The 22023-nt window shown below is 41.9% G+C and overlaps 1 protein-coding gene and 1 long non-coding RNA gene across 3 annotated transcripts in view; one reads left to right on the top strand and one right to left on the bottom strand.

The window, feature by feature from the left end:
* epha6 (eph receptor A6) overlaps nt 1-22023 on the top strand; it is a 200124-nt gene that overhangs the window by 131447 nt on the left and 46654 nt on the right. The window lies entirely within an intron of this gene.
* LOC137192506 (uncharacterized) lies at nt 229-5844 on the bottom strand. 2 transcript variants are annotated; one of them, XR_010930580.1, is made up of 2 exons: nt 1481-5844; nt 229-1290 (listed from the first exon to the last, which is right to left on the bottom strand). It is a non-coding gene; the product is annotated as an uncharacterized lncRNA (long non-coding RNA). The 2 variants fall into 2 exon arrangements; XR_010930579.1 differs by having other exon boundaries at nt 229-1271.

The following is a 22023-nucleotide window of genomic DNA, read 5'->3' as shown; positions in this document are numbered from 1 at the left end:
TGTGTGTGTGTGTGTGTGTGTGTGACATGGGATTCAGCCTTCTATTTACAGCTACATATAGTGCATGATATCTCTCAAACTCCCCATTTCTTAGTCATACCAGTACTCAGAGAAGGATGCATACTAAATACACTTTGTGCATGTGTCTGTAGCTATGTTGTGGATTTTCGGAGCTGATGCACTGGCAGTTGTCAGTTTGAAGAAGAGAAGACCAAACCAAACTTCGTATGATGATTCTGGGAAAACTTTAATGAAGAACCTTGCAAGGGAGAGCGACTCAAGGGACACCTCCTGTTCGTACGGTGTCCCCAAACTCGTCTGACCCTCACAGTCCAAAACCAGCCTTTAAGCCAATCATAGAAACTAGTTCGTCAGTTCCGAATCATAAACCTATGACCTAAATCTGTATCTTTGGTTTGTCTTGTTGCGTCTGATGATGACCTGCATTCTGGCCTTGGTTCGCCTGTGAGGCTCCTGGTTTATTAAACAACATGTGTTATCTTCTGTTTGAGAGAACAGAAGAGTACAGCTTGACATTCTGTTGTCCTGGTCAGTTATGGAATATCCATAACAATCCCCTCTTATTGATCAAAAGATCAATACAAATTACCAATTTATGACTGGACTGGTGGACTGTAAGGGCACAAACAGAGTAGAAACAACATCCGCACAACAGATAACAATTCTCACACAAAAGTAATACAAGAATCAACAATTGCATTGAACAAAATCAAAAGTAAAATCATCAAAACACATAATCATTTAAACACATAATGCAATAACAATAAAAGCAAACAATCAGTAAATTAGATAAAAAAAACCCCTCTTATGTACCCCTTTAAAACAACTGTCATGTGACCCATGAGTTCTGTCTTCCAACCACCAGGGGCAGTAGTGAGGCAAATCCTCAAAGAAGATCTCCTAGAACACCAAAGCGTTAAAGGAGGTCATTGACAGAGGTCACCAGTCACATGCGCAAACAACCTAAGACAAGACACTTCCTGCCTCTTACTAGATGAAATCCTAGCAACTTAAAGGGGAGTCATACAAACATTTGATTACATCATAACAATAAAACAAATCAATCACAAAGTGAAGTCTTCAACCCATGCACTTTGCGTACAGTAGAGGGCCATCACCATGGAGAGGTTACTAGCACATACGATGCATGGTGATGTGGAATCCATCCTCCTGGAGTGATCCTCTTCGTCGACGTGGATGAACTCTGCTTCGTCTCAAACAGTGTTTTATCATATGTAGACCACCGCCATCTACCTCGAGAAAAAGTAACTGGATATGCAATATTACAATCATTCATTTTACATCTGTCAATAGGACATTTAAAAACAATAGAATTCACAATTCGTTTAACTCGGGAGAGAGCTGGTAAAATATGTCCATCAGTCTTTTCTGACTCTTTTTCTTCAGACTCTCTCATTGCAGCATTGTCAATGTATCTCACTGTTTTGTCAGGACTTACAGTGTTGTAGAGTCCCAATGGGCTCATTGATTTGTCCGTATGTCCAAGATCTGGCTCTTGGTCTGCATTTTCTGGATCATTCTGCAAAGGGCGCCCCTGTCCATGGGGCACTGGGTTCATGGCACCGACTGTGTCATGAGAAGGAAAGCCTTTCCGCTCTCCTTCGCCTGGAATCAGAGAGACTCCTGTCTCTCTCTCATTTGGACCGACTTGACCTGTCCCCTGCCCGAACCTACTAAACAGGAGAGAAAAAAGGAGTAACCATCCGGTTACCTGCCAGGGCTCTGCTCTCCTCCGCCAGTGGTTGGGGGGGCCAGTCTGCACCTTGTGGCGTGGATCCATTCTGCTCTGCCTTCGACCTTCAGGGCCGTCCTAGTAGTCAGCAGCACCTGGTATGGACCTTTCCACCTAGGAGACAAAGACACTTTTTCCAGAGATTTGATTAATACCAGGTCACCTTCTCGAAAGGAATGAATTGGTTCTTCCGATGGTTTGGGGAGTCTGTCAGCCACCTGTAAATGATACTTTCTCAAAATCTCTGTTAGTCTTTTCACATACTCAGTCATGAACTCATCCGTCCAAAGCAGAGTAGCTTTGTGTGGTGTCAGTGGGGGACTTGTCCCTGTGGACATTGGTCTTCCCATCAGCACCTCGTGAGGACTCAGTCCTGTAGTTGCACTTGGTGCACTCCGAATGGAGTACAGCACAATCGGCAGTGCATCAGGCCATTTCAGGCCTGTGGCTAGGACTGTTTTGGTCAATCTGTCTTTGATAGTTGCATTCATTCTCTCAACTTGACCTGAACTCTGTGGATGATAAGGAACATGTAACTGCCACTTAAATCCTAAGATTTCTGACAGTCCCTGAGTGATTTTTGACACAAAAGCTGGACCTCTGTCGCTATCTATTCCCTGCGGCACTCCGTACCTAGGGATTACCTCTTTTAGCAGACACTTTACAACTGTTCTTGCATCTTCTTTTTTCGTTGCAAAAGCTTCTACCCACTTCGAGAACCTGTCGGTTATGACTAGCAAGTATTTGAAGCCTTGTGAGCTTGGCATATGTACAAAATCTATTTGCATATTTACAAAAGGACCTGATGGGGGTTCTAAGTGGTCATGTTTCACTGTGCTATTCTTTTTTCTGGTCTGTTGACATATCATACAACTATCCACAAGTGTTTGTGAAACTTGAGTAATGCCTGGAGCAAACCACTGTGAGCGAATAACATCATTCATCACCCCTCTTCCAACATGCGCTGGACCATGCGTCACACGTGCCAGTACATGAAGGAGAGCTCGAGGGCAAACCGGTCGACCATCAGGGTGGAGCCACAAGCCAGACTCCGCGTCAACTTTACAACCTTTACGCAACCAAAGACTTCGCTCCCTGTCATCAGCGTGATTTTGCATTGTCACGACATCATTAGCGGAAGGAACTGGAATTGGATTGGTAGGTTGTGTGGAGGCACATTGAAGTACCAAAGAGGGAGAGGAAAGTGCCGCTTGTTTGGCTGCAGTGTCAGCCATTGCATTTCCTCGTGAAACAGGATCAGTTCCATTCGTGTGAGCAGCACATTTGATGATTGCAAGCTGAGATGGGCGCAAAATAGCATCTAACAGGTCATTAACCAAAGTGTGATGCTGTAGTGGTTTTCCAGAAGATGACACAAAACCTCTCATCTTCCATAACTGGCCAAAATCATGAGCAGCGCCAAATGCATATCTTGAGTCAGTGTAAATAGTAGCCACCTTACCAGAAGCAAGAATACACGCTCTAGTTAGAGCATACAGTTCTGCTGCTTGAGCAGAGGTACCTGGAGGCAGTGCTTTTGCCTCTACTACCCCCCAATCGTTAACTACTGCATAGCCAGCTAGATGTGTGCTATCAGATGGTCTGCTAGCTGAACCATCAGTGTAAAAAATCAAATCAGAATTGGGTATTGGTGTCTGCAACAAGTCTGGCCTTGGGGATGTACACAGGTCAATAGTTGTGATGCAATCATGCTCATCATCTGTGTCAATCAATGGAAGGAGAGTAGCTGGATTCAATGGAGGTGAGCGTTTTAAAGTGATGTGTGGACTATGAAGAATGATTGCTTCATAGCCTGAACGACGTGCAGCTGTCATGTGTTGGGTAGCAGATGTGTTCAAGATGTGAAGTACTGCATGTGGAACGTGCACAACACAGTCATGAGCCAGTACAATTGGAGAAGATTTCTCAATCATGATGGCAACGGCGGCCACCGCTCTTAAGCAACCTGGCATGCCAAGAACCACAGGGGTTAGTCGAGAGGAGTAGTACGCAACTGGACGGTAATGAGACCCATGTTTTTGCACGAGAATGCCTGTAGCAAAGCCATCTCGTTCATGTACATGCAGATGGAATGGCTGATGATAGTCCGGCAGCCCCAATGCCGGAGCCAAGGTGAGAGCATGTTTCAGGTCCTGAAAAGCTTTGTTCATGTCCTCAGTCCACTGCACCTTGGGAGGAGCTGATTGCAGTGTGGCGTTTCGCAAAACAGAGTCCATAGCAGCATACTCAAAGATCCAATGTCTGCAATAATTCGCCATCCCCAAGAACGAGAGCATTTGTTTCTTGGTTGTGGGAGGAGGCATGTTAACCAGCAGTTTCAACCTCTCCGGTGACAACAGGCGCTGTCCATTTTTCAAAACATGACCCAAGTATGTCACCTCAGACCGACAAAATTGCAGTTTGGCAAGTGATGCTCTATGACCACACTCAGCTAGTCTCTGTAGGAGCAAGATGGAGTCCGTTCGACAAGCTTCCTGTGATGGTGAAGCTATCAGGAGGTCATCTGCATACTGTAGGAGAGTGGAGCCCCCTGGAAAGTGGAGGTCATCCAAGTCCCGTTTCACTGCTGCTGCGTAAACTGTAGGACTCTCGACAAAACCCTGAGGCAAACGCTGCCAGGTGTACTGTTTTCCTTTGAATGTGAATGCAAACAGATACTGGCTATCTGGATGCAACGGGATTGAGAAAAAAGCTGAACTCAAATCAATGACTGTGTAGTGTGTTGAGTTGGATGGTAGTGAAGCTAAAATCGAATTTGTGTCTGGCACAATTGGAGCTGTTGGCACTACAATGCTATTAATAGCTTGCAAATCTTGTACAAAACGCCATTCATCTGGGCGGTTTGCTTTTGGAATGGGTAAAATGGGTGTGTTACATGGGCTTGTTGTTTGAACCAACACACCTTGATCCAGTAAAGACTGAATTACACCTTCAATACCAGCAATTGACTTGTGTGGCAAATTGTATTGCCTGACCATTGGTAGTTTAGCACCAGGTTTGAGTGTGACTTCGTGAGGTGGAGCCGAATTCACAAAACCCACATGGTTTTTATGTTTAGCCCATAAAATAGATGGAACCTCTGAAAGCTCTGATGGAGGCCCATACTGTGTGGGGAGGGGTGGTTGTTGCAAAACAAACCTACTCTGAGGTAGCTGGATGTGCTCAGTTAAAGATAACATGTACAGCTCAAGGCCCAAGTGTGTTATTGTTTGAGTTTGAGGAGTCTGCGCAGCTCCTCTCAATGCCTGGCACTGTGCCACCATGCTTTCAAGCTGTTGTGGGTCACAGCCAGGAGAGACAGCTACAGTGATGTATGGAAATGAATCTTTATCATTAACCAATTTGCGCTGTGCGTCAGATAACCGAATTGGAATTGCACATCCCTGTGGACCAACAAACAAACATTGTTCACACTCCAACCCCTCTTGTGTATTCAAAAACACATCAGCTAATTGTTTGTACACCTCTGGGGGGTTAAATGCTGCTGTACAGTGACACTGTAGTACAGGCCTCATGGCAGACATCTGTGTTGCACATGCTGGTGAAATTTGAGCAATTTTTTGAATGCTAGATACTGTGAAACTGGAAGCCATGTTAAAATCAGTCAATGACCAACAATACAAACAATCAGCAATAGTTTTCAAAAACTGAAATGCATGAGCAGCCTTCACATCAGGTAGGCTTAAAAACAATCCATCAGGTGTGCATTGAATGGTGGCATGTAGCTTGCAAAGTAAATCTCGTCCCATGAGATTAATTGGACTTTTCTCAGAAATCAGGAAAGAATGTTGCACATCTGAACCTTCAACAGTTATTTTAGCTCTCTGTGATAGTGGCTCAACAACAGGAACGCCGGAAACACCCACGGTGGTGACAAAATTAGGTGTTGGTGTACATACATGCTCATCAGCTTTAACAGTGGAAATTGTGGCCCCACTATCTACCATAATGTCAACTCTACTACCATTTACTTCAACAGGCATTATTGGATCTTCTGAAGGATCTTTTGAAAGTCGAATTACAGCTGCTTGAATGGGAAATGTTTTTTCTGATCCTGCCCCTCTATGGCCTCCCTATGCTTGATTGTAATATTGTCCATGATTCACATTATCAACATGTGGAGGAGGTGGTAGTGGTTGTTGTTGTTGTTGTGGTAAAGCAAGGGGGGCTGTTTGTTGGAAATTCCTTGTTTGGTGATCCTGGAATGGGTAATTTTGCTTGTTCTGACGACGACCACTTCTACACTCATTAGCCCAATGTCCCGCTTTCCCACATTTGTGACACTTTCCCGGTTTTCGCTTGTTATTGTTTTTGAAATGCTGTTGTCCACCCCCCTGTCGCGCATGCTGTAACATTTGTTTTGGGAAGGAGGCAGATTTGTCTTCAGCAAAAACTTCACACCTATCTAGCGCCATCATTTTGTTTACCGTTGCTTTCCAGTCTTTGGTTTGCCAATCGGTGACAGACAATTTGTATGCAGCTGCAACATTTGGTTTTAGATTTTGCACAAAGGTTGTAACAACAAAATATTCATTTCCTTCTCGTCCTATTCCTGCATTGCTATCCCAAGTACGTGTAAATCTGTTAACAAACTCAGGTACAGTTTCATATGCATCTTGGATACAGTGAATTACTTTATTAAAGTCAGTGCGCTGTCGTGCACATTTTCTTATTGCTGTTTTTGCTTCTTCATTTAACCAGTCAATCATGGTTCTATGAGGAGGCCACTGGCCATCCTCTGTCCGAGCAGGGAAAAGAAATTCACCTTTGCACAAATCCCACTCCGTTCTGTATGAGCCAGCAAGTAATTGTTCAACATCAGGTATCAGACAGTTATACACAGAGCATACATATCTTAACCATCCCCAGTATTCATCTGGGTTTGTGGTCGGATTGGGGGCATTTTGTGTCATTCCAACTATCTCAGCAGGAGTCCATGGTTTGCAGACAGCTGTGTTGCCAACCATGATTTTTGGAGCATTTATTGAGGTGGATGTAATGTTTAGAGGGGGCTATAAAATGTTAGTTTTCGATCTTGTATGTCTTTCCAGATGTGAATGTGTCATTCTAGTTGTACCTCGTCTCTGAGTTTTGCTACTTGCAGTGTGGGGTCGTCTCTGTGTCATCTTTGGCCTGACTGCAGGTTCTGTGTCGTCACTATGGTCTGTGTCAGACTCCTCCCCCTTACCTCTGGCTCCTTGTAACTCAAGTTCTACCTCACTTTCTCCTGAGCTGTCCTGAGTGTCTATCTCTGTTTCTTCAGCAACGGCAGCTAAATGTCTTTTCTTTTCCTTTCTTTTCTGGCTTTTTACCTGTTTGAATGACAAATTAGCTTTCTTTTCTTTTTCTGCAGCTTTCCTAGCTTTTTCTTCGTCGGCTCTATCTTTCTTTTCCTGTTTAACTCTTTCCCTTTCTCTAGCAGCCTGACTGTCTCTTTCCCTTTCTCTAGCTGCTATCTGCTCTTCTCTATTTTCTACTTCAGTCTGTAGTCTTTGTCCCTCAACAGCTGCGGCTAGTAAGAGAAATTCATCGTCAGTCTCTGCTTGTTGTGAAATGGTTTGATCAGTCATGTTAGCAGCTGAAAAGGGGTTTGAAGGTGAAAGTTGTGGAAAAATTGAAATCATTGTTTTGTTTGTGTGTGACTCTTGCAAAGGCACTCCAGCTTTGGATACAATGGTCAACAAAGTTTGTGGAGAGGGAGCATCAGTTTGCCGTTTTGCCCAACCGTATATGATAGCTTTGGTAATGGCCTTCACATTCTCACCATGCCTCTGTTTAATTTTCATCATTTCTGTAGCTCTGGTTTGCAACTCTGCTTCCAACATAGGCAAGTGACATGCTGTCACACATTTAACACAGTTCTCCACTGCTGCTCTGAACTCATCAGAAAAACGATCAACTCTTTTTTTATCCAGACTCACTCCACACCTCTGACGAGCAACAGTTAACCACACATTTACACAATCTTTCATATACGCACTATCCCAAGATGGATTTCCAAAATCTGGGTTAACATTGTACTCAGCAATCTGAAGCTTATCTCTATCAAACGCTCCTTCGTATGGCCATTCGCCATCTGTCCACTGATTCATAAGGGAAGAAAATGGAAACACAAAAGCCCATCCTTTCAATCTACCAACAACTCCCGCCGGAGATTGTGGAGAAAACATCGCTCTATATTGTGCATCTGTGAGTGTGTGGGGGTTTGCTTCGGGAAGCTTATCAATGGCAGATTGACCTTTTACTTCTGAATTGGTGCGTTTGTTTCCTACTGAAACAGATTTGTTCTTTCTCTTGTGTTTTGGTGAATGAATTAATTTTGTAGTAGATTGTGTTCTACTCACTGCTTTAGACGTGTTGTTGCCCATTTTAACACACTTACATTAAAAACATCACACAAACAAACACATCAAACACAAAACAGACACATCAAAACTTTCCCAGCATCACCGAAGTTCTTTTTTTACACCTCTCTTCCTGGTGCAATAGCAGTGATCTGAAGCCAAACCGACGAAGCAACTCTTCGTCTTGTGTACACTGTTTATTGTTTGAAAAAATTTTTACCGGCGCCCGACTCTAGGACTTAGAATCCCAAGTCTGAAAACATTTCTCACAGGACACAGAGTGGATGATCCCCGATCTTGGCTTAAACGAAATAGGCCAAATCCTACCCCGAAAACGTCTTTTCTATAGTTTAAACCTCAGGTGGGTCCCCCTGTGCCGGACGTAGCCCGAAGCTAGCCCAGAAATCCCAGCCACTTTTGTGGCACTGCAGGAGTTAAGACTCACTCAACTCTGCCTTTTTTTACCTCTTCACAACCACATGCTTTGCACCTGCTTATCACTGCACAGTTTCAACACATTTTCATGTGTTTAGATTCTTTAACCATCAGCTTTTTGCTTTTTTTTTTTGTTCACTTTGTGACCACCTTTAAAGTGAAAGTGATGCACAGTTTCTTTGTGATTTCGTCAAACGCAGACATGGTAAGGCACAATAATAAAATAAAATTATGCACTTACCACGTCTTTGTTGTGTTGAAATCCTGTTCGTGACGCCAAATTGTTGTGGATTTTCGGAGCTGATGCACTGGCAGTTGTCAGTTTGAAGAAGAGAAGACCAAACCAAACTTCGTATGATGATTCTGGGAAAACTTTAATGAAGAACCTTGCAAGGGAGAGCGACTCAAGGGACACCTCCTGTTCGTACGGTGTCCCCAAACTCGTCTGACCCTCACAGTCCAAAACCAGCCTTTAAGCCAATCATAGAAACTAGTTCGTCAGTTCCGAATCATAAACCTATGACCTAAATCTGTATCTTTGGTTTGTCTTGTTGCGTCTGATGATGACCTGCATTCTGGCCTTGGTTCGCCTGTGAGGCTCCTGGTTTATTAAACAACATGTGTTATCTTCTGTTTGAGAGAACAGAAGAGTACAGCTTGACATTCTGTTGTCCTGGTCAGTTATGGAATATCCATAACAAGCTATATGTGTCTTTATGTATGCATGAGCTTGAATAGAGCAAAAAAGCATTGTAGAGCATTGGGGCTTTACCAAGGTTTCTTTTTTTAGTCCAAAATCAAATCTTTTTTCTGCTTATATTCTCAGAATCATGAAGATATACAGTAAGTCGAACACTATGTTGTAAAAACAGTGTTTCCCAACCGCTTTCCTTAAGGGACCTCTATTTTACCATTGAGTAAGCTGACAACCCCTGATAAACTAACATAGTTAGCAGGAAGTTTGTGTAAAACCAATAATTTGTATGAAATTCTGAACAGATTATTTTATTTTAATATTGAATCAGAGTGAATCAGAGACAAATAATCGTTTTTTGTTTGTAATATCATTTTTTATTATTATTTCTAACTACAATATATACTTAATAGGCTTCTCTCTCTTCAGTTTTCTCTTCTTCCTGATGCTTGGCCATTGTTCTATTAGCTCTTTTGCTGGTTTGCCATTAGCTCTGAGTGGTTTGTGTTCATGTCTACACTGTGTCATCCTCCTTACAAGATTTTTAAGTTTATATCTTACATAACTATATAAACTTAAAACTGTTGTTTTCTTCACAAAAAAACAATGAAATGCTATATACATAAAAAAAAAAAAAAAAAGGGTTTTTCACATCTCTGAAAATCAAGAGGGAACCAGTGCTGTAAAACATGCATTTGGATGCATTTGTTTAAACATAATTCAAATGTAAGTCTAGAGTCATAAACTGATTCTTGTACTGATTAATTCAACAACACCTCTGATTCTGATGCTGTTATTCTCCGAATGAAGCCGCCCTCCTGTGATGTTTGAAAATTGGTTAGTTGGTATTTTCTCCCAGGGATCAATATTGTTCATTATAGACTACAATAGACTTTCCTCACAAACCTTTTTTAATAATAACAATAACTAATTAAAAGGATTTTAACTCATTTGGCCCAGGCTTGAATGAAACCTTGTTAAAATGCCACATTTCCATCCAATTAGGTTAGACATCAAGTATAATCTTGATCAGTTACACAATAGAATGTAATAAAACACAGTTGAAACATATCTATTATATCAGAAGTGTCTGGACCTGACTGGACTAGATTAAATATTTAATAAAAGGACAAAATTAGAATAATATATCTATCTAATCATGGTGTGTATACAGAGACATTTTTCATCTCTGTTATTTTGGGAGCACTCAAGGACATTTTCAATACTCTGATAAGAACTCTTTTATAAGCTATAACTCATTACACACAAACACACACAGATGCATAAATAAGCTCTACATTATAAGTTATTCTATTACTATACATTCATTCGCTCTTTTCTATGATAACAAAGAACTCACTCCACAAACATGCAAAAAAAAAGTAGGAAGAAATGTTTAGAAGATAGGATGTAGGACTAGGATGAAGAGGATGCACAACGCACAACCTCAGCACAGAGGTTGTGATACTTAGGATGCAGGTCACAAGATTCAGGATGGTAATTACACCACAGTGTTACCTCCTGGAGGTTATTGGCAGTAATAATCAATTCCTGTGAGCTGAAATTGATTTCTATTTGTCACAGGAGAGTTCAAAGTAATTGTCATATTTTAACTAGACAGTAATTATACTTACAATGACTCCTAAATGAATTGTATTCCAGGAATCCTTGTAGCTCTTGTACTTATGTTGTCATTTCGTCTTATCGGTCACTCATGGAGGTGGACGGGACACTATCAGTCAGAAAGCAATAAGCAACCCTCTTAACCACATTGTGTGATTTTCAATGCAAAATTTGCTCTCATCATTTTCCCAGAAGACTGTGGGGGGTCGGCTCAGTGGCAGCACCATTAAATTACTAACTCCCTGCAGACTTTTTCACCTCTTAGATCCCCTTCAATCAAAGGACAAAGTTCTGAAGCCAGTGTTTTGCCACAGTCTTTGCCTGTTTTGTCCTTACACAGATACATTTTCAACCATACTGAGAAAGCCTTTTGTCTGGTTACATTTTTGGATGTACCGCCTGAACACCCCTGACCAGAGCTTATTCTTATCTCTGCATCGCTGACATGGCTAGCACATGAACCTAAAACACTACATCTACAGTAGAATAAAAATGTAAAGCAACAACCAACACCAAAAAGGGAAAACTGTGCACACATGCAAAAAGGTTTTGTCCAGGTGTTGGATTAAACAGGAAATATTTAAAGCAAACTAAAACTCTATTCACAGTTTAATAATCCTATAATACCTTTAATTATTTGTTGGATCTATTCCAGACCTGCAACCTCTATTATGGATCAGAATATTGCAGCAGCCAATTATTATGGGATTATTTTGCAATAAACCAACAGCTATACAATTAATTTTGACAGACACCCAGGAAGACAGAAACTGTTAGAAGTCTTATTTGTCCTTGAACAACTTCACAGATTTAGGACAAGGACACAGTAAACAGGACATACAGTACAGCAGGTTACAGGCTGATGTTACATTCTGCACAATGCAGAACATAAGACCCAAAGCATCCAATGCAGGATGCAGAAATTAGGATTCAAAAATGGAGGATGATGAACACAGGATGTTGACAAGGCCTCGTATTGTGTATTAAAGGACCTACACATTAGGTAAAATATACCTTAAAGATTATAGGGGAGGATAGTACCATAAGTACCAAGCACGCACTCACAGATGTGTATTGTTCTTTTCTCTGGTGACTTGTATGTGCATTTATTTATAAGCTACTGTATTTTTCATGAACTGTACCTGTGTGTATTAACTAATTACATTTTCTCTTTTCATATAGTTATCCATGCTAGAAGGCAAATCAAACCTCTGTGGTTACCTGTGAGTGTTTGGGGACTTAGCCGCGATATTGTGCCTTGAAGATTAGCTTTTCTTCCCTTGATGTTTAAATATGAGAATTAAAGCACAGCTTATTGATCTGGGAGTTTGCGCTGGAGTGTGTGTTGCACCACTGCATTCACTTTTACTTTACTTCATCATGTACTTTTGTGCCCTAGTGAGGTGTTGCGGAGCTAGGACACAGTCTTGCATCATATTATAAAATATATAGATGCACATCCTATTGTACATGTCTGTGTGTATATACAAACATACTTTAAAGCATGCAGTACAGAGATGCACACAAGATGAATAACAGTTTATTTCAGATACTTGAGCTGAGTGAATGTCCTCCTTTCCTCTTTGGTGGTCAGTCATTGCACACACATTCTTAGAGAGAGAACGAAAGCAATGATGTGGAGTCAAGAAATGTGATATAGATGCAGTGAGAAAGGAAGAAAAAAGAAAGTCTTTGTGTGTGTGTGTGTGTGTATGTGTGTGTGTGTGTGTGTGTGTGTGTGTGTGTGTGTGTGTGCGTACTTGTATGGCTATCACTATGAGAACCAGTTTGAGTTTTAGACCTGGGAAGTGAGGACATTTTGGCCAGCCCTCTCTTTCTGACACACCTTCATAGGGCTGCTTGAGGGTTCAGTCTTGGTTTTAGGGTCAAGGTTAGAATTGGGTTTAGGTTCAGTTTAGGGTAAGGGTTGGGGTTAGGTATTTAGTTGTGATGGTTAAGGTCAGGGTTAGGGGCTAGGGAATGCATTGCGTCAATGAATGTCCCCGCTAAGATAGCCATACCAACTACGTGTGTGTGTGTGTGTGTGTGTGTGTGTGTGTGTATGAATGTGTGCATCGCTATGACAGCTTTCGGGGCAGCACTTCTTGGCCAGCTGATTCTCTCCCATCTGAGATCCTGAGTGAGGATTATAAAACCAATCAGCAGACGGTGATTGCTGCAGCCAGTCTGTGATTGGATCACAACCCAGCCTCTGCCGTCAGCGCTGCGAAGAGAAAGAACGAAAGAACAGAACAGAAGAACGAGACGCAGGCAAAGGAAGAAAGGAGGAGATGAGGAAAGATATATATAAAGAGAGCCGTCAGAGAGAGACAAGTAGTGAGTAGAAGAGAAACAGAGATGACCAGATAGAGAGGGAACATAAGATCAAGCTCTTCAGTATTTCCCATCAACTTTCATTCTCCTAGTTATATTTATGACCACCAGCGCACACAACAGATTTATGTACGTTCTTGCTGTGTTTGTGTGGCTCTCCTCAGGGTGCCTGGTTTCTCACAGTCCAAAAACAATGTAGATCAGGTGAACTGATGACAGTAAATTACCCCCAGGTGTGAATTCAACTATGTTGTTGTCTGTGGCTGCATCCAGGGGTTAAATTGGGATTTGTGAGGAGGGGGAGCCCTTGTCCAATGAAGGGCTGGGTATGGGTGTGGTGTTTTTCACAGACCACACAGTGGAAAATTTTCATAGGGATTATTTCATCAGTAGAAAGAAGTTTCAATGAAGACTGTACACACGGTGTTCTGTGGACACCAACAGATCCCTATTCTCAGCTCTACTCCATCGACTGGTCGATAGAGCAGTCACCCAAGACTGCAAGACCAGGCAGACCAACCTGTGTTCCGCCTGGATTGACTACAAGAAAGCCTACGACTCAATGCCACACACGGATACTGGAATGCTTGGAAATGTAAAACATCAACAGGACACTAAGAGCCTTCATCAAGAACTCAATGGGGCTGTGGAAAACAACTCTGGAGGCAAACTCAAAGCCAATTGCACAAGTTACCATCAAGCACGGAATATACCAAGGTGATGCACTATCCTCGCTGCTGTTCTGCATAGGCCTGAACCCCCTCAGCCAGATCTTCTCAAAGATTGGCTATGGATACCGGTTACGAAGTGGAACAACCATCAGTCACCTCCTCTACATGGATGACATCAAACTGTATGCCAGGAATGAGTGAGACATCGACTCACTGATCCACATCACCAGGATCTACAGCAACGGCATCAGAATGTCATTCAGACTAAATAAGTGTGGTCGGAGAGGAAAGATGATCAGAACCGAGGGGATTGAACTACTAGAAGGCAGCATTGCAGATGTTCAAGACAGCTACAAATACCTTGGGATCCCGCATGCAAATGGGAACCATGAGGAGGCCGCAAGGAAGTCAGCCACAGCCAAATACCTACACAGAGTAAGGCAGGTCCTGAAAAGTCGGCTGAATGGGAAGAACAAGATACATGCCACTGATATCAAGACAAGGAAGCTCCTCACAATGCATGGAGGGTTTCATCCCAAGTCCAGCACCCTGAGACTGTACACTAAGCGGAACGAGGGAGGCTGAGGACTGGTGAGCATCAGAGCCACTGTCCAGGATGAAACAACCAAGATCCAGGAATACATCAGGAAGATGGCCCCCAAAGATGAGCTGCGAAGTGAATACCTCAGGCAGCAGAAACCCGATGATGCAGAGGAGGAGGAGGAACCATCATGGAGGGATCATGGCAGATACTAATCATGACAGCACAAGAACAGGCACTTAGTACAAGATCAATAGAGGCGGGGATCTACCACACCAGACAGGACCCCAGGTGCAGGCTGTGCAAAGATGCTGCTGAGACAGTTCAGCACATAATAGCAGGGTGTAAGATGCAGGCAGGAAAAGCGTACATGGAACGCCATAACCAAGTGGCTGGTATAGTGTACAGGAACATCTGCACTGAGTATGGGCTGGAAGTCCCAAGGTCAGAATGGAAGACACCTCCTAAGCTGGTTGAGAATGACCAAGCCAAGATCCTGTGGGACTTCCAGATCCAGACTGACATTGTGTCGATCGACAAACAACAGAAGAAGGCAGTGGTGATAGACGTAGCAATCTCAAGCGACAGCAGCATCAGGAAGAAGGAACACGAGAAGCTTGAAAAATACCAAGGGCTGAAAGAGGAGCTAGAAAAGATGTGGGGAGTAAAGGCAACAGTGGTGCCAGTGGTAATCGGAGCACTGGGGGCTGTGACCCACAAACTGGGAGAGTGGCTCCAGCAGATTCCAGGTACAACATCTGAGGTCCCTGTCCAGAAGAGTGCAGTCCTAGGAACAGCAAAGATACTGTGCAGAACCCTCAAACTCCCAGGCCTCTGGTAGAAGACCCGAGCTGGAGGAAGACACACCACCACCACCACCCGCCGCTGGAATCGACGTTGCAGTTATGTGGCATGCTCAGAGACCATTCGGCTACTAGGGCGCTCCAACACAATTAAGTTCAAAAAATGTCATCAGTGTCCACCATTTTATTTCAGTTTTTTAATTCTGAGTGTAAATATATCCACAATATAATGCCCTCAAACATTCCACAGTGAGACGAAAAAAGTAGTAGTCTTCCACACATTAATAATTTAGTAATATTACCATGATGACCCCCCACAGTCTTCTGGGAAACTGGAGAGCAAAAGTTAACTTTAAAAACTACATCTCTTTGATCTACTGGAACAGTATTACATTCTTCAGCCATGTCATAATAGCAAGATGTGCTCTGTCACAGAAGGGGAGCAAATTATGTATATAATATGATGAAAACCAAAGAGAGAGGGGAAGTTGTTCAGAGTTTTGTTTCACTCCAACATTCCTGTTCTTACTTTTATTTAATAGACAGGAGTCTCAATGCTTTATGTCTCCATTAAATGCTTGCAATGAGATACCTGTGCAAAGTTTTTATTGTGAAGCAGCTGTGGAAGTGTTGATGTGGCCACTGTGATAAACCACCAACTGCTAAATCCCTGTTCAATCTAGATTTGTATATTTCCCAGCACCTTTTGTTCAGTTTTAATAGGTTTCGGGTTAAGCAGGTCAAACTCAGCAAATGTCAAATATCCGAAAAACTTTATCAAGATAAACTAAAAGTTATACTGTGCAGTTACTGTTATATTAAAAAACACTTGCCCCATGCCCACACCAAGGACTTTAATCACAGTTGCTCCTGACGCAGTGTAGCACACACAAGTTCAACAATAGTGGATGTCATGCTGTGATTGGGATAATTATCACTCTGGACAATTGAGCAGCAATTTACATGAGGTATGTTCTCACAGTGGGAGGAAGGAACATGAACTCCTGTAGTGACACTGACAAATGGGTGTAGAGGCTCATGCTCTGATGTTTTATGTGCAGACAGACAAATATGGGAGTCTGAAAGCTTACACATAATCAATACTTTAGAATTAAAGCTGTTAGGATTCACTAGACAACCACTTAATAAATAGGCAATCAAACAAACTACATCCATTATGCATCTTATAAGCGGTGGTTAACTTTATATTGGCACAATTTATTAGTGCTACAGGAGTAAAAATAACAAGCACTGCAACCGCTAATGGCCTCAAGTATGTTTGTAAGTGTATAACACTATGAGTGTGTGTGTGTCTATGTGTAATAGGCTACTTTCGGGGACAAATTTCAGACTAAAGACCAGTTAATTGGGGGACCAATTTGGAAAAAAAAAAAAGATTTTTGGGTCAGTGGTTAAAGTTAGGGTTAGGCAAGTAGTAGTCTCCAGGAAATTAATATAAGTCTATGTGATGTCCCCAAAAGTGACCTAAGTAAATGTGTGTGAATTTATGCATCTGTGGTGTAAGCAGGTGTTTGCTCACTGTACTTGTTGGCAGGTTTGTTTAGCTGGCTTCCCATGGGGCCTCATGTGACCTGTGGCATCTGTTGCCCCCCGCCCATTTTCTGCCCTTCAGCACCCTCTTTTATCTGTGCCAATGACCTGCTGCTACCTCACACATACACGTATGCACACACAACCATACATACCGCAAGCTAAGATTAGTTTAGTTTTAAGCAGTGAAAAACAACAGATGTGGAGTCAAACAATTAGAATACAAGAGGTGATTGTTATGTTTCACAGGTCCCATGAATACAGAGTGTTCTCAACAATTTGGCATATCTGCTTTCTGCGTTTAGGTAAAAAAGGGGAGGGAGATAATGATATAGTATCAAGGTTGTTGTAGATTGGATGAACTGAGAGTTGGTCCCACTCTTGTCAGGGAAAAGAGAAAGAGAGAGGTGATAAGGGCTAGAAGAAGGGAAGTTGAGGTGATAGGGGGTGAATCAGCACAGCTGGGCCCAGAAGGAAGATCTATACCTATGCTGGCCTTGTATCTTTTTATTTGTATTCAGGTTAGAGCATACAAATATCTACCTGATTAATATGGGTAACATCAGATAGGGTGGGTTAGGGACAAAGTCATGCAGTTAACACAAACTTTAGGGACATGCATAAAAGAATGTGAACTTGTTACTTACTGATGTGCTTTGGTGCAATGTGAAATTGAACTAAATTTTTCCCTCTTTTGTCAAGACAGTGCAGGTCCTCGCGCTAGCGACAGAAATAATTCAAAAAGGGCGAATTTGTTCATAGATAGAGCACACATTTGTTTGAGGAGTTTTCTACACAGGATAAATGTCATTTTTTAGGATTAACCACCCACACTGATCTAGTGTCTGTTTACTTTTCCTCAATGAGCGGTTCTGCATGTATTGAAGTTATAGAAGGGCTGCAACAAAGAAAAATATAAGCCAGATTCAGCCAGCATTATTTTGCAGTGAAGGGAAAATGACAAAAGGAGATCATCATACTTGTCGGTAAAATCAACTAATAAATGGAGATTTCCTTCAATTAAAAAGCTACAGCCATGCTAAGGGCTCTATGAGGCTGTATTTAAGCACATCGGTACAAAACGAAATGCTAACGTCAGCATGCTAACATGCTCACAGTGACACATTTGTGACAATGACAATGATAACAGACAAGCTGTTATGCCAGAGTGAGAGCCAAAACACTAATCGCTCCAAGGATGTTAACAGTTGTGGCATCCCTGCTTCATAGAGTTGCTATGTGAATAGTCTAGACTAGATATCAAATCGTATGTTACGATCTCTGACACTACAAAATCTGCTCAATCAGACATCCAGCATCTGGATGTTGGAAAGACCTCCATGCTTTTTTGCTCTAAATTTTGAAGGCCATCATAGAGTTTCTGTAGTGTTGTGTGTGGCCATACATATCTTTAGCTCCTCTGAGCCCTCCAGGCATACAGTGAGTCACCTATTCACCAGTCAGCGTTAAGAATAGCTATTCCCCAGGATTGCTATTCAGCAGTGTTCAGAGCAGGTGGGGAGTTTGAAGGAAAATAGATTAGCTATTTCTACTCACAAAATGATTTATGCCCAGACTTTTATCAGGAAGCTTCTTTCCCCCCCTGCAAAGATCATTTCCCCTGACTTCACCTCACAACGGGAACTATTTTAAGCATTGGCTCATTAATACAGAGTGATTGGTTTCATTGTTCTGCAATCCTGATGGATGTTCTCTGAAGTTTTCTCTCTCTCAACTCCCACCTCAATCCCCTCTTCAATCTTCGGGTTGAATTTCCTCCCAAGAATGCAGCCCCATTGTCTTCTGAAAGTTAGATAAATCAGCTGCCGATGCCTTTTGTCGCTTCAGTTCATTTAAATGAAATTGCATTAGCCTCACTCCATCAAACCATTCATAATGACAGCCGTTCTAACTTAAATCTCCATAGACCTTTATACAATTTAACAACCACTGAAGACACACTCAGCTTAAGGTCTTATAGTTTATACTCCATCTCCACAGTGTATTGAAATATATCCAGAGTGAGACATCAAATACATTGACAAGCCTTCTTTTGTAAGGCTTACTCTGCCTTTTTTGTGAGACACATGTACATGACTTGTACATGACACTCATTCATTTGTTTGTACATCCTTATATTAGATTAGGAAATCTGCAAGTGGGAGCAATATTGGCCTTTTGATTCAGCAAATGTGTCTCCTGGAGCATTATTTTGTTAATAATGATTGGTCAAACCATCATCTATTTGTCAAATATTGGTTTCTCCCATATTTATTATTTATTTATAGCTATGTGTAAATTGTAAATACATTAAATTGTTGTGTGCTCAAATTAACATGTCCTGAAATCAGTCCTGCAAACATGCAACTATGACCTTTAACACATTTTTAGGTTGTAAGTGGTCGGTCCAAACAGACACTGCATCTGCATTATTCTTCAACATTTCAGTGTCACCTTGTGCATTATGAGTGCTTCAGCTTTAATCATCATATTCAAGCAATCCTTCATGACCTGTTAATGCAGCATTATATCAAATATGTGGCTACTTTAACTCCAGAATAATTGACTTTGACAGCAGGGTTGTGTGTAGATGGCCCTGCCAGAAATTAGCTCTGTAGGAAAGAGTGCATTGCCACTTTGCCTGCTGTGTGTTCTGCTGCAGTAAGTGTGCTCTGGGTGCTATAGCAGGGTTGACTATTTATACTGTACCTCCACTGCAGTGGCACTCCACCCCTCTCCCTATGTACTCCTATGCACTCCTATTCGGAGAGAAGAGGAGAGGAGAGGAGAACATGTCTATGAAAAACCAGTGTAGTTTTGGGCTGTAACTTTTTTTTTAATGCTAACCAACACCAGATATGTTAGATTCAATTTGAACACAAACCATGTAGCTGAATCCTGAACTTTGCTGTGGAATTGACATTGTTCAGTTCATTTGCGGCACTTCTGCTGCCTCACTTCCATGACAATGTTACTTCAAACAGTCAGACAACTTCTCAACCTTTATCCACATTTTTTTCCATTTATGGTATCAAAACCTAAATTCTTCCACACATGGTGATAGTTTGATGTCATGATTATCTGCAGCTGACTAATTTTCTCCATTTTGCACTAGCAAAGACAACAACAATGACCAGCTTTACCAATAAGTCATGTTATTGAATGGGTCGGATGGACAGTGCATCTTCGGAACACACCCTGCTGCAGTACAAGGAACGGCCTGTTGCGTTTGAGAATTGTGAATTTATCAGATTATTACAGGTAGAATATTTAATTTCTCACCACATTCGAATGGTAGTGTGAAATTCCAATAAAAAAGGACAACCTTACAATGATGTGTAATCAAACAAGCTCCCTCTTACCAAGAAAGGCCACAAGTTGCCCTAAATATTATATTACAAATTTGATTTATCTAGGAAAAATACGAGATGTGATGATGAACAAATGTGTGTCTTATCTTCATTGTGGTTTTTATCCCCATAACCAGTAACATTATGTGTATGGACATCTGTGTCGTTCCATATCTGTGTCACTTGCTGATACTGAATGCTTGGTTTAAACCATAATGAAGCTTTTAAGTAGCAGCATGAGAAGTGGACAGGGTGTTAACGACAGGGACCGGCAGGGAAATCAGCTGTCAGCGGCCAGATATTTCCGTTCTTCTCATTAATTACTTTTGGGGAAAGAGAGGTGGAGGCCAAATGAGTATTGATTGTGGTGGGCCAGTATAGGGCCGGGTTCACCGGCCTTTCCCACACATCATTGCTTCTCCACATCCCCATTAAGTGGGAACAAGAGGGATCAGTGGCAAGCTGGGACCCTATTAAAGACAGGACCTCAGAGTGTCAGACAGGCTAGCAAGCAGACAAAACTCCTCTATGTGACAGTAGACAACACTTACAGGCTGTTTGCAAGTCAAAGACCATCCAAAGTCAAACTTTGTCACTTTTGGTTTCTTTGATTTGTTTCATCCTCTTTTTGTGTTACTTTCCCTGCTTCTATTTTATAACTCTGCACTCTCTTACTACACCTGAAAGCCACAAACAGAGGAAAATGGCTCAGAACTCACAAAAAGGTCTCTTTCCTTGGCTCCACCTCCTCGATTCCTGCTTTTGTTGCTTGACTGATGATTTTAATTACCTGTTAACTCCCTGTACTCAGCAGATACACATGATAAATGGTGTGGGTGGCTGTTGTAGCTACCATCTGGATGGGGCAAAGGAGTCTAAGGAGCTTTTCTCTACTGTCACACTAAAGACAGCCACCACAGCGGGGGGGACTGCAGGTGTACCGAGGGAGAACAAGAAACCGTCCCAGTTTAGATCCAGTTGACAGCTATTTAGTGTCAAAGGGGTCACATCCATTTTTCCTCTGTGAGACTGCAGGCAGCGACAATATGCGTCTGGAAAAAGAAGCCCATATCACCGCAGTAGGGAGAGAGATTGCTGTATACTATTGGCCGGCGAATTGCAGCACTTTATATGGAGATTGTAGTGAAGGAGATAGAAGGAAGAAATGTGAAGCTACTGTAGGTACACAGTGGAATGGATTCAGAAGCAGGCATTATTGTATGTACTCATGCACAGGCACTAAGCAATGACCTGCATGGTCTTTGTAGACCTAATCAGAAGCTCCCAAAAGTTCTCAAAGAAAAGTTGTTACAAAAGTGGAAATGTTGCAGAAATGGATAGAAACCCAGTACAGGAAATGGTTAGTCACCAATATGAAAGCTACTGTTAACATGGGATGTGTCCAAAATCATTCCCTATTTGCTGCCTAGTGCACTATATTTATTTTTTTATTCGAGTGCCAAAATTCTCAGTGTGAAATCTATGCACTGCATTTGTAATACACTGTCAGTTTTGTACTATGCAATGATTTATCTTTGGTAGATGTTAAAATTACAGTCATGCAACACTACACTCGACAGTGATGCCACAAAAGGAAAAAGTCAATGAGTGAGCAGGAGAGTGGTTGGACACATAGATGGTAAATATTATTGTCCTGGAACATCCACAGAATTTGACATAAGTCTGGAGTTTAAGTGCTTGGAGGGACATAAAAGCGTATGAATTAGATGTCTGCAATACAACATGGTGGAATAAGGGAAATATCTGAATTCAAAGGCAGCACAGTGGGTCAATCAGTCAACATCTTAGAGGTCAATCTAGTCCTGTTTTTACAGAGTTGTTGTTAAAGAAACCTTTTATTGTAGCAATACTTGCTAAAGTG

Source organism: Thunnus thynnus, chromosome 11, assembly GCF_963924715.1.
Source record: "Thunnus thynnus chromosome 11, fThuThy2.1, whole genome shotgun sequence".
Classification (NCBI taxonomy): domain Eukaryota; kingdom Metazoa; phylum Chordata; class Actinopteri; order Scombriformes; family Scombridae; genus Thunnus; species Thunnus thynnus.
The sequence above is the reverse complement of the archived record's forward strand: the minus strand, read 5'-3'. Positions and strand labels throughout refer to the sequence as shown.